Below are 13,019 nucleotides of genomic sequence, written 5' to 3' on the forward strand. Positions count from 1 at the left end.
GGTGAGTTGGGGAACCGCGTGGAGCTTAGCACAACATTTCATCCACAGACCGACGGGCAGTCGGAGCGGACAATTCAGATCTTGGAGGACATTCTTAGAGCATGTGTGATTGACTTTGGAGGATAATGGGATCAATTCTTGCTTTTGGCAGAGTTTGCTTACAACAACAGCTATCAGTCCAGCATTGAGATGGCCCCATTTGTGGCTTTATACAGTCGGCGGTGTCGTTCTCCTATCGGGTGGTTAGAGCCTGGTGAGACTAAGTTATACAGTACATATTTGGTGCAAGATGCCTTGGAAAAGGTAAAGTTGATTCAGGAGAGGCTTCGCGCAGCTCAGTCCAGACAGAAGAGTTACGCGGATCAGAAGGCGCGCGATGTATCATTCATAGTTGGCGAGAAGGTCCTGTTGATACCCAATTCTTCCATATATATTTTCAATATGAAAAATAACTTCAAAGAAGCATACATATGCATATATAAGCAAATCCAAGCGTTTTATTATTTTTCCATAATTTTTAAAAAATTTTAATTGATTTATTTCTTTTTTATCCATAAAATCCCAATAATTATTTCCAAAATTATTATTTTTAGTAATTCATCTATTGTATTTTCATCTTTATGCCAAAATATAGCTGAGTTAATTTTTACATATTTTTACAATTTTATTTAGTATTTTTAAAGCTAATTGCATATAATTACAATATTAGCCTTTTTAAGATTTAATTGTGTTTTATAATCATAAAATTAAGCCCTATATTTTTAATTGTTATTTACATGCTTTAAATCATTTTAGTGCTTTCCATTTATTTCCAGAAATTTATTTACTATTTTTTATAATTTAAAAGGGGGAAACTTGGCTATTTAAATAACAACCCATTTGTATTTAATTTTTAGCCTAAATTGAACCCCAAATCAAACCCAATTTCCCCAGCCCAATTCCAATTAAACCTTATCCCAACCCAATTTCAACCAACCCAAACCCGGATTCCCCACCTACCCGTTTAATTCAGGCCGTTGATCATTTAGATCAACGACCATCATTCACCCTTCCTAAAATAAACTTAAACGACCCCTTACCCTAATTCATTTTTCACCAAACGCTGCCCTTGAATCCCTCTTTTCTCAATTCTCTCTACAGCCTCATATGAACCCCAGCCACCGCCACCTAATTCCACCCTAATCCACCCCAATCCCCACCTAATCCATGGTCTCCTATGGCCGTTTGAGATGTATACCAGCCTCCTGCATCTCCCGGTGGCCCGTTTGAGATGTATCATGGCTAGATCTCAAAGAGATCTGGTCCAGTCCTTGCTCAACTTCCATTCATGGCCTTTCTCCGGCCATCCATGACCGTTCAAGTCAGATCCTTGACTTTTCTTGCTAGATCGGTAACTTTTAAAGTCTTTCTCACTTTTTCTGGGATCTATGAAACCCTAACCTTTAGGATCTTTCAATTTTCTTCAGATCTATCTTAGATCTGTGCATATTATGAACTTCTTAAGTGTTTTTCTCAAAGGTTCTATAATTTTCTTTCAAAGTGACTCTTCATTTTTCAACAATTAAGGTTTCTCTTAACTTCTTTTAAAGGTCTCTTCTCTAATTTTTGGTGTTGTTTTAGGATTTTACTATGTTCAAACAACTTGTTTATGCTTTCCTTCTACTTGATTCAACATGTTGAAAACCCTAGGTCCTTTTGATCTTATCCGAGTTCTGAAACTGTTTGTTTAAATATGTACTTGTTCGATTAAGTTCTTTGTTTCTGACTCACTTTTCCTTGTTTGACTTATCTGATTTGAGTTTTTATCATCTCTTAAACTTGACTACTGTCGAAGCCCTAATTTCTTAAAAGGGGTTTTTCTCACTTATTACTACTGTGAAACCTTTACTTGTTTATGATTTTTCTTACCTCTTACCATGTTCTTCTTCACTGTTCATTCCATGTGACTACTTGACCTACTTGACTACTGTGTTTCGAATATTTTCTTACTACTGAATCCTAGCTTACCCCTACTGCTACTGTTGCTTCTTTTGTCAACATGTTTGACCCTAAATGCCTGTTCAGTCCTTGCTATTTATATGTTGAGGTGCAGAATCATGACCCTTTCTTGATTGATTCTGACTCCATCAATCTTATGACTGATTGCAAAGGGTTCCCTTATAAACCCTAATTTTTTACTCATCTGTTTAAAATTAATTGATTCTTTTCCTTTACTATGATGTATGATCTCGCTGAATCCTTTCCCAAAACTAAGCATATTTTGTACTTAGACTTGATTATTTACTTCATGCTTTTACTGCCCCCTTATATGGCAATAATCAATCTGTTTCAAACTGGTTTTCTTTCCTTAATTAACCACTGTTAGTATCCATTAAGTAGTGATTCCTCAATTATAGGGAATCACTTACGTTGATTGAATCTGATTTGTGATTATTTCCATGTTTGTGTTAAGACTTTACTTATTACCTTATTTTTCACTCGTTTTCAAAATTATAAATACCCACCCTCTTTTCTTCTAAAAAAATGAACAATTGAGTTCATAATACACACTTACACTCAAAACTCTCTCTTTTCTCTACTACCACTTATGCTACTACTTTGTCTAGCCGGCTAAAAGCCAAGGCTAGACTGTGGAATCTTGCTTACTTTTCATTTCTGCACTTTGCTTCTCTACTGGTATGTCATAGTTAATTTTTAAATGCCCCAACAACATCATGTTCCTTTGATTGTTCCAATTCCTTTCGTTCTTATCTACTCCTGCTTATGTTTCTGCAGTCAAGTTATATTACTAGCATGCTTTAATATGTTTCCTTCCCTTTTAAATTAATGCTTCCCTATGTATGTATTGTGTCAGTCACTTGTTATGTATTTGCTGACTTATGAATCCCAAACCCCCATATCCCCTCTATGTGTTTGTGTTCTCTGGCTGGTTTGTGGGCATGCCAGCATCAGCTATTGCTGCGCATGACCAAACCTGACCCCTTTTGGGTCATATGCTTTATACAATGTACTCCCAAAACCCCTTGACCCCTTTGTGTGACTACTGATTCTGTGTGTTTGAGTTTTGTTCATTACCCCAACTGATTTCAAACATTTCTGCTACTGATCACTTTTAAAATGAACTTGCTAGTCCAGCTTAAACAAACTCTTTTTCAACTACGCTATGTTATTTCAGTATACTCCTAGAACCTAGGTTCTGCCCCTCTTGTGTGAGCCTTGCCTTGTACCCCTGAGCTCCATCTGAACTTGGACACATAAGGGGTGACCCTTCCACACTACACTCATTCTATCTGATTATGCAAATTTGTGTGTGAGCACCGCCCGGGATCCCATGAGGTCCTTAGGGAACTCTGACACACCTAGATATGAGAAAGGCTTTAAACAACATTGGCATTTAAGGTGGTTTATTCCATAACTCAGAGAGGAAGTCAGAATCAGGCTTCCTATGGTTGTACCTTCTTATTTTTGCACTTTTTCTGATGTAATTCAATCATTTGGTCTATAATAATTTGTAACAAATATTGGGATTAGCTAGTAAAAAGGGATGGGGTGATTATGCACGGTTTAGCCATTAGAAGGGTAGATAACATGTCTATAGGGTGTATTTCGATTTTCAATATGATTTGTTAGAGAACATGCCTATAGGATCTGCTTTGGTTTTAATAAAATTCTGCATGCTTACTTTCACAATTAGGAACCATGTCTATAGGATCTAAAGGGCTTTTAATAGAAATCATGCCTATAGGATCTGCTTTGGTTTTAATAAAATTCTGCATGCTTACTTTGTTCAATTAGATACCATGCCTATAGGACCAAGGGTCAGCTTTAATGCTCGGATACCATGTCTGTAGGAATCAGCTATGATAGAGATCATGCCTATAGGATCTAAAAACTAGTTTAGTTAAAAATCAGTTTGGCTCGCATCTATCTGTTCTGAATCAGATTAAATAACCTGCTCTTTTAATTAATACGATTTAGAAAGCATGTCTATGGGATCCAAATCGCTCGTTTAAAATTGTTTACTGTTTTACTGCACTCCTAATTAGTAATAGATATCATTCTCCTAGGACCTCACTGTTACGCCTAGGCAAGCCTTAGGTAATAATAATGATAAAACTGAATCTGCCCTTATTTAGCAAATGCTACAACCAGCAGGCAGGCCTGATTCAAACTTCTTATCTGAGTTATGTAATAAATTTGGTCTGCTTCAACAATTTAAACACCCTGCTTTAGTGTTTTAGAATTCAGACCCTAATTGTGTTTAAGTCATGCTATTTATATGTATTGTCTGTAGAGGTATATATGAGCCCTTTAATTATTTATATGTCCCCTTTAAAATGCAGTCCTACATGTTTTGTATGTCGCCTTAGCCTTTTACTTTTAAAACCTAAGAGTCAGCCTAAAATCCTCCCTCTTATAGGAATAGTAGTCCTAAATTCCTCCGGGAATGATAGGAATGGTACGGGTAATAACATGCAATAGAGGTCGAGACTAATCCGCGCTCTAATACCTTAACGGGGTGGGAAGGGTAGATATGGATATGATGACCGGTGCGCTAATACCACGTGTATCACCTCTTCTGAGGAGAGTCATACCGGGTATCGCATTGATGTGATCCATATTATAAACAAACCTAGGATCCCCCCTCCCTTTTACATTCTTAAGTATGTTTTAACTCTTTTTTTTTCAAATTTTGCCTTTTAATAATTGTTTTCAAACTCTTATGTGTTTAAACTTAAATTCCCTACTATTTGAGCCTATACTTGTCTATTTCCTAATTGTACAAAATTCACAAAAACTGTCTGGCTGGGAACCACACTAGTGGATCCTGAGGGGTGCCTAACACCTTCCCCTTAGGATAATTTCAAGCCCTTACCCTATCTCTGGTTATCAAACAAACTTAGAAATGAACCCTATAGGTGTCCTAATGCACCTTAAATCATTAGGTGACGATTCTTCAAAAAATGCAAACCCAGTTCCCAAAAGGAATGCGTTGTCCCATACCCAAAATGTCATAAACCCAATTTTCTGATGTGAAAAGGGAAAAAGAGGGCGCGACAGCATGGCGTCTCTACTGGGGATTTTTAGGCTTTTACCATTTCAGATTGTTCTAGTGAATTTATACCCTCCCTATGTGCAATTACTTGTTTATTTTCTACAAAGCATTTAATTTCTTCTTCAACTACGAAACTGACATGTCTTCTTTGTTTCTTTCCTTTATTACTGCTTTAAATTATGAAACTATTGTATTTATCGCTTTCTTAAAGTGCAAATACATTCTAACATGCTTTTAATTATTACATAATTATGCTCAACATCATACTCCACTCGTGCCGAACAAATACCATAGCAACGCTTTGAATGAGTGGTTGCGCTCTTCCCATATTATTACCCCTTAAATTCGAAAAGGCATATTTGTGGTAAACTAGTCGATCAACGGTGTAGTCGACAGTTCTGTGCCTTTCCCTTGAGTTGTTCGCTCAAGGGTACTAGTCTAAAACCCATAGAAACCTTACTCTGTTTATATTGTGCATGCATTATGGTCAAACCTAGCCGGGTCAGTTATGTTGTCCGCATAATGATCCTTTAAAATAGCCTTGTCCAAAAGTCCACCTGGTTTCCCTAAACCCAAAAGGATGTCGTCACGTTCTGTGCATTTATTTGAAGAAATAAATGCTTCATGCTAATTTTTGATATTAAATAGTCGAGTCTGGTGGGGGTAAGGGCCTAACCTTGTTTATATTGCAGAAAAATGAGGCACGAGGTCCCCAGTTTCGATATGATTAGCACGCCCCCACTCTTGCTAGACTGGTGGAGGAGTCTTCCATTAAATGACGAAATCAATGAGTGGAAAGAGAGGTCCGCCAAAGCTAGCAAAATGTTGGAATATCTGGAATACAATTTGCTGGAATTAGAAGGAAAAATGAGGAAGAGAGTCATCGACTGCCAGAACACTGAGGGAAACGAAGGAGAATACCTGACAAAGGCATTTTTACTGGTGAACCTACGCAAACTAGAGGATTTGATCAATGAGAGCATTCAACCTGAGGAAGGTCCTTCTAGGACCAAGTAGATAGAAGTTTATCTTTTCGCTTTATAAATGTGATAAGGCCAATGGCCATTAGTGACTTTTATTTCCTGTCTATTTAGTGGCGATTTGGGATTCGTCTTATTTATTTATCAATAAAATGAGACATTTAGCATTCTAAATTCTCCAAATCAACTTGTCGCTAGGTCTACCCCGGGCATAAAGAGGTCCCCAAAATAGGACACGATTTACATTCCCACACTATGTGTTTAAATATTATAATACTTTTTATGATCCTCACTAACTTGGTTACCTTTTTGTTTTATTATTCCCCTCCCCAAAGGTTAGTTCGTACACTCTGACATCATCATCTTATTCCACGATATCCAGGGGCCCTCCACCCACACCTCATCTCAGTCTTGTCAAAAACAAGAACAAAAGCAAGATGGAAGATTTGAACAACGTCAGAAAGAAGAATCTAACTGAACGGGTAGAGGCCACAAATGGCCCTGGTACTCAGGTTCCTAAGGTGAATGTATCCTAACTTGAACAGAAGCTGCTGAAATTCCAAGAAGCGCTCGATCAGGTTCGGAATCTGGCAAGCCTGTCATTTTCCCTCAACACCCCAAATATCAACTTTCCCAACACTCAAAACCCTACACCTCCTCAAAATATCCCAAAGCAACAAAATCATCCCGTTTCTCACCATCATACTGTTCCACCAAAGACCCAATGTAACACCTACCATACCCCAAACAACACTCCACTACTCATCCCAGAACCCTAAAACTCCACAAACGACCACTTTCACACCCACCATAACACCCCTATCTACGTGGAAACCATGCCACACTCCACCCAACCTATCTCAAGAACACCTGAGTCTGATGAAAAAGATCTGCTTATTAGAAACTTGGATGAGGAACTTAAGAAATTTACTAGCCGGATTCAGGGCATTGAGGGAAGCAAAGGAATCGAAGGGCTGAACTATGAAAATCTTTGCATACAGCCCAATGTCGAACTACCCGAGGGGTACAAACCTTTGAAGTTCGAAATGTTTGATGGTACAGGAAATCCAAGGGTCCATTTAAGGACGTACTGCGACAAGCTAGTTGGAGTAGGGAAAGACGAGAGAATCCGCATAAAGCTGTTTATGAGGAGTTTGAAAGGAGATGCGCTGTCTTGGTACATCAGCCAAGATCCAAAGAAGTGGTCAAGCTGGGTAGGCATGGCATCCGATTTTATGGACATGTTCAGGTTTAACAAAGAGAATGCGCCAGATGTGTTCTATATACAGAATCTAAAGAAGAAACCCACAGAGATATTTCACGAGTATGCCACTCGCTGGAGATCCGAAGCTGCTAAGGTCAAACCTGCCTTAGAAGAGGAATAAATGAACAAGTTCTTTATCCGGACTCAGGACCCATAGTACTATGAGCGGCTAATGATGGTTGAGAACCACAAGTTTTCCAATATTATCAAACTAGGTGAAAGAATTGAAGAGGGTATCAAAAGCGGTATGGTTACAAACTTCGAGGCCTTGCAAGCTACAAATAAGGCTTTACAGTCTAGTGGTGCATCGAAGAAAAGGGACGTAGGGGCCGTGATGGGTTCATAAAGGACCAAGTCTCCCCTCAAATACCAAACTTACCCAACACCTCCACTCACATATCAGCCAACCCCAAATTACCAAGCACCTTTACCCTCATACCAAACTCCACCGACTTATCAGTCACCTCCACCTCCCGCATATCAACCTACTTCACCCAGATACTCCCAACCTGCTCATGTCTACCAAACCTATAATACTTAACCATCCCACTATCAATCACCTCCTTCACGCTAAAACTTCCCTAGACTTCGGCCAAATTTTGATCGCAGACCTCCAAAACAATACACAACCATTGTTGAACCCATTGACCAGTTGTATGAGAGACTCAAAGCCGCTGGTTATGTCACCCCCGTCCCTTCTACAACCCCTGAGAACCCTTCTCAGTGGGTCAACCCAAATAAATCTTGTGCATACCACTCCGGCATGAAAGGGCACACCATCGATGAATGTCGTTCCTTGAAAGACAAGATCCAGTCTTTAATTGATAACAAGATTATTATGGCAAAGGAACCTGCTCCAAATGTCCGCAATAACCCTCTGCCAGACCATAAGGGTGGAGGTATACACATGATTGAGATAGAGGATGATTGGGATCCCGAGGGATCAATCGGGTTGATCGCAGAAGGTGATAACCCAAAGAAGCTAGCAGTCACTCTCAATCCAATCATAGTCCAGATTCAACCATCTGAGGACGCTGAGGTGAACTTGTCTGTACCACTTGAATTTGAATCAACATCGTCCGCAAAGACACCAGCACCAATTGAGGTTGAATTCGTGTCTTAGGCAAACACACCCGCACCATTTGAGGTTGCAGTTTTGCCACCCAAGGCACACACTCCATTCAGAGTAAGGATAGCCACGCCGATCCCAATGACGATGTCGGCCATGACACCATTCCATACAAAGGCTGTGCTCTGGGACTATACAGCCGAGGTGAGGAGGAAAGGTAAGGTCATGTTCGAAGAGACTATTGCAGCACATGGTATGACAAGATTTGGTAGAGTCTATGCCCCTGAACATCTAGCTGAGTCTAGCAAGCAGGCCTCTAACTGGTCACCCATCATCGAGACAGGTCCAGATGACCTCTGGAGGAAAATACATGCCAAGGAGTATTTGGTCATCGACCAGTTAAACAAGACACCGACACAGATATCCATTCTCTCTTTGCTACAGAATTCTGAGGCACACAAGAATGCTCTGCTAAAGGTGCTGAGTGAAGTATACATACCAAGCAACATCACTGGCGGGGAAATGGCCAACACGGTAGGACATGTGTTGGAGAGCCATAAGATCACCTTTCATGAGGACGAGCTGCCACATGAAGGTTTGGGGCACAACAAAGCACTGCACATCACCGTGAAATGCGAGGACTATTTTATCACCAGAATCCTAATCGATGAAGGTTTCAGTCTCAACATTTGTCCGTTGGTGACACTCAAGAAGCTAGGTAAATGACTGCATGAGATAAAAGATGGAGCAATCAATGTGAAAGCCTTCGATGGATCTCAGAGGTCCACCGTTGGTGAGATTGTTCTATGCTTGCAAATGGGACCAACATGGTTCGATGTCGATTTCCAGATGATAGACGTGCCAACATCTTACAACCTGCTGTTGGGACGACCATGGATTCATATTGCTAGGGCCGTAGCATCAACACTACATCAGGCAGTAAATTTTGAATGGAATCACCAAGAGGTGATAATTCATGGTGACGGTAGCAACCCTATATACAGTCGCTAGACCATTTCGGCGATCGAGGGAAGAAGGAAGCTGGGTGAAGAGACTTACCACCACATTGAACGGGTAAATGCTGTTGACAAAGACAAATGGTGGGATAAGAAAATCGAGAGAATACTGAATTGGAGTGGGTACGAACCTGGCAAGGGGCTCAGCAAGAACCTCCAAGGAATCGCTAAGCCCATAAAACTCAAGAAACATGGCACTACCTTCGGTTTGGGATATGATTACACCTGGGAAGAATTCAACAACTGGTCGCCACCATGGCGTGGTCCTTATTATCTGCTAGAGCAGCCAATACCACGTTTGGAGTTCCAACAAATTGACATTGTTTATGGGTCAGACAAAGAAGACGCACTTGCAGCGGTGAAGAACTTGTTCCTAGAAGACAATGACATGGACTGTTGTGTCGTTCTCGAGGAGGAGGGGGAGGAAGGCCCTTCCATACAGGCTATGAGCAGAGGGCACGCCTCAACAATTGGACCATCAGGACAACCAGAGGCCGACGAGCCTCGAGGTAGCAAGGCTAAAACAAGCATCATTCACTATTTTATTTACTAAATGATTTTCTTTTTGCATTTTCAATTCCCGTAATAAGATCTTCAATGTTCAAAACAATTATGCAATTTATCAAAGCATTTTGACTTTTTTTTTATGAATCAACACTCATTATTGTTTTCTCTCATCACTTTACTTATACAACATTACTATTACTTATCTTGATGAACCAATGACTGTGACATGCAATGAGACAACGCAACAAACGGATATTGATTCGGAGGAAAATGACATACCTGACGAGATTGTTAGAGAAGTTGAGAATTTCGAAGACAGACCTAAGTCCAACCTGGACGAGACCGAAATTGTTAACCTGGGAGATGCAAAAAACGTCAAGGAAACGCGAATCAACATTCACCTATCGCCACCAGAAAAGGAAGAATACACAGAATTTCTAAAGGAATATGAGGACATATTCGTCTGGTCATATGATGACATGACTGGTCTGAGTACGTCTATTGTGGCTCAGAAACTGCAGATCGACCCGACATGTTCGCCGGTAAAGCAAAAGCTCAGAAATTTCAAGCCTGATATGAGTTTTAAAATCAAGGAAGAAGTCACTAAGCAAGTCAAAACTAAGGTTCTCAGGGTAGTAGAATACCCGACATGGTTAGCCAACATCTTGCCAGTGCCAAAGAAGGATGGGGAGGTCAGAGTCTGTGTCGACTACCGGGATCTCAACTGGGCCAGTCCAAAGGACGACTTTCCTTTGTCAAATATACACATCCTGATTGACAATTGCGCCAAGCATGAGCTGCAGTCATTCGTGGATTGTTTCGCTGGTTATCATAAGATCTGGATGGATGAAGAAGATGCTGAGAAAACGACTTTCATTATGCCGTGGGGAATGTACTGTTACAAGATGATGTCGTTCGGCCTGAAAAATGCAGGGTCCACCTACCTAAGGGCCATGACCACCATTTTCCATGATATGATACATAAGAAGATTGAGGTATATGTAGATGATGTCATCATCAAGTCCAAGAAGGCCACTGATCATATGGAAGATTTGAGGAAGTTCTTTAATAGATTGCGAAGGTACAATCTAAAATTGAATCCCACCAAGTGCGTATTTGGGGTTCCCGCTGGGAAATTGCTTGGGTTTATTGTGATCCACCAAGGGATAGAACTGGATCTGTCGAAAGTCAAAGCTATTCAAGAACTACCACCGCCAAAGAACAAGAAGGATGTGATGAGTTTCTTGGGGAGACTCAACTACATCAGTCGGTTCATAGCACAATCTACAATTATCTGTGAGCCAATCTTTAATATGTTGAAGAAGGGCGCCGCTACCAAATGGACTAATGACTGCCAAAGGGCCTTCAACAGAATCAAGGAGTACCTGTCAACACCACCAGTCTTGGTCCCGCCCGAGCCAGGTAGACCCTTATTACTCTACCTTGCAGTATTGGATGGAGCTTTCGGTTGCGTTCTGGGGCAGCATGATGAAATGGGGAGGAAGGAGCAGGACATCTTCTCAGTAAGAAGTTCACCCCGTACGAGGCCCGGTATTTTCTGTTGGAACGCGCCTGTTGTGCTTTGACCTGGGTAGCTCAGAAGTTGAGACATTACTTCTGTGCCTATACTACATATCTCATATCAAGGATGGATCCTTTAAAGTACATCTTTCAGAAGCCCATGCCCACTGGCAAGCTAGCCAAGTGGCAAATCCTGTTGAGTGAGTTCGACATTGTCTATGTAACTCAGAAAGCGGTCAAGGGACAAGCACTGGCAGGCCACCTTGCTGAGAATCCCGTGGATGGAGAATACGAACCCCTAAAAACGTACTTTCCTGATGAAGAGGTATCATTCATAGGAGAAGACATTGCAGAACCCTATGACGGTTGGAGAATGTTTTTCGATGGAGCAGATTTCAAAGGAGTTGGCATAGGAGTAGTCCTAGTATCAGAAACCGGTCAACATTATCCGGTGTCTGCCAAACTCAGGTTCCTGTGCACCAACAACATGGCCGAGTATAAAGCCTGCATCTTAGGACTCAAAATGGCCATTGACATGAATGTTCAAGAGCTACTAGTAATTAGCGATTCAGACTTGCTTATACATCAGGTATGAGAAGAATGGGCAACCAAGAACTCTAAGATACTCCCATATCTGCATCATGTACATGAATTGAGAAAGAGGTTCATGAAGACAAAGTTCCAACATGTTCCCAAAGTCCAGAATGAGTTCGCCGATGCATTGGCCACCCTGTCATCTATGATACAATATCCGGACAAGAATTTCATTGATCCCATTCCAGTAAAGATCCATGATCAGCCAGCTTACTGTGCCCATGTTGAAGAAGAAGCAGACAGAAAGCCTTGGTTTCATGATATCACGGAATATTTGGCGAAAGGAGAGTACCCAGAGCTTGCCAATCCTACTCAGAAATGCACACTTCGGAGGTTGTGCAATAATTTCTTTCAAAGCAGAGGAATCCTGTATAGGAGGACTCTTGATTTGGGGTTATTAAGGTGTGTCGATGCAAAGGAAACATCTAGGCTACTAGAGGAAATTCATGCTGGGACCTGCGGTCCACATATGAACGGTTTTGTCTTAGCAAAGAAGATACTCCGGGTTGGTTACTTTTGGATGACTATGGAAACAGACTGTATCCAGTATATCCGGAAATGCCACCGCTGTCAGATACATGGAGACATGATAAGGGTACCTCCAAATAAGCTTAATGCAACAAGCTCACCATGGCCGTTCGCCGCTTGGGGAATGGATGTTAGTGGACCAATCGAGCCTGCAGCTTCCAACGGACACAGGTTTACCCTAGTACCATTGACTATTTCACCAAATGGGTCGAAGTAATATCTTACAGAGCAGTAACTAAGAAAGTAGTGGTAGACTTTGTCCGCGACCGCATTGTTTGTCGATTCGGAATCTCGAAGTCAATCATTACTGATAATGGCTCCAACCTCAACAGCGACTTGATGAAAGTTATGTGTGAAACTTTCAAGACCAGACACAAGAATTCCACAACCTACAAGCCTCAAATGAATAGAGCTGTAGAATCTGCCAGCAAGAATATCAAGAAGATATTGAGGAAAATGATAGAGAAGCATAAGCAGTGGCACG

Source organism: Nicotiana sylvestris, chromosome 8 (assembly GCF_000393655.2).
Source record: "Nicotiana sylvestris chromosome 8, ASM39365v2, whole genome shotgun sequence".
Classification (NCBI taxonomy): Eukaryota; Viridiplantae; Streptophyta; class Magnoliopsida; order Solanales; family Solanaceae; genus Nicotiana; species Nicotiana sylvestris.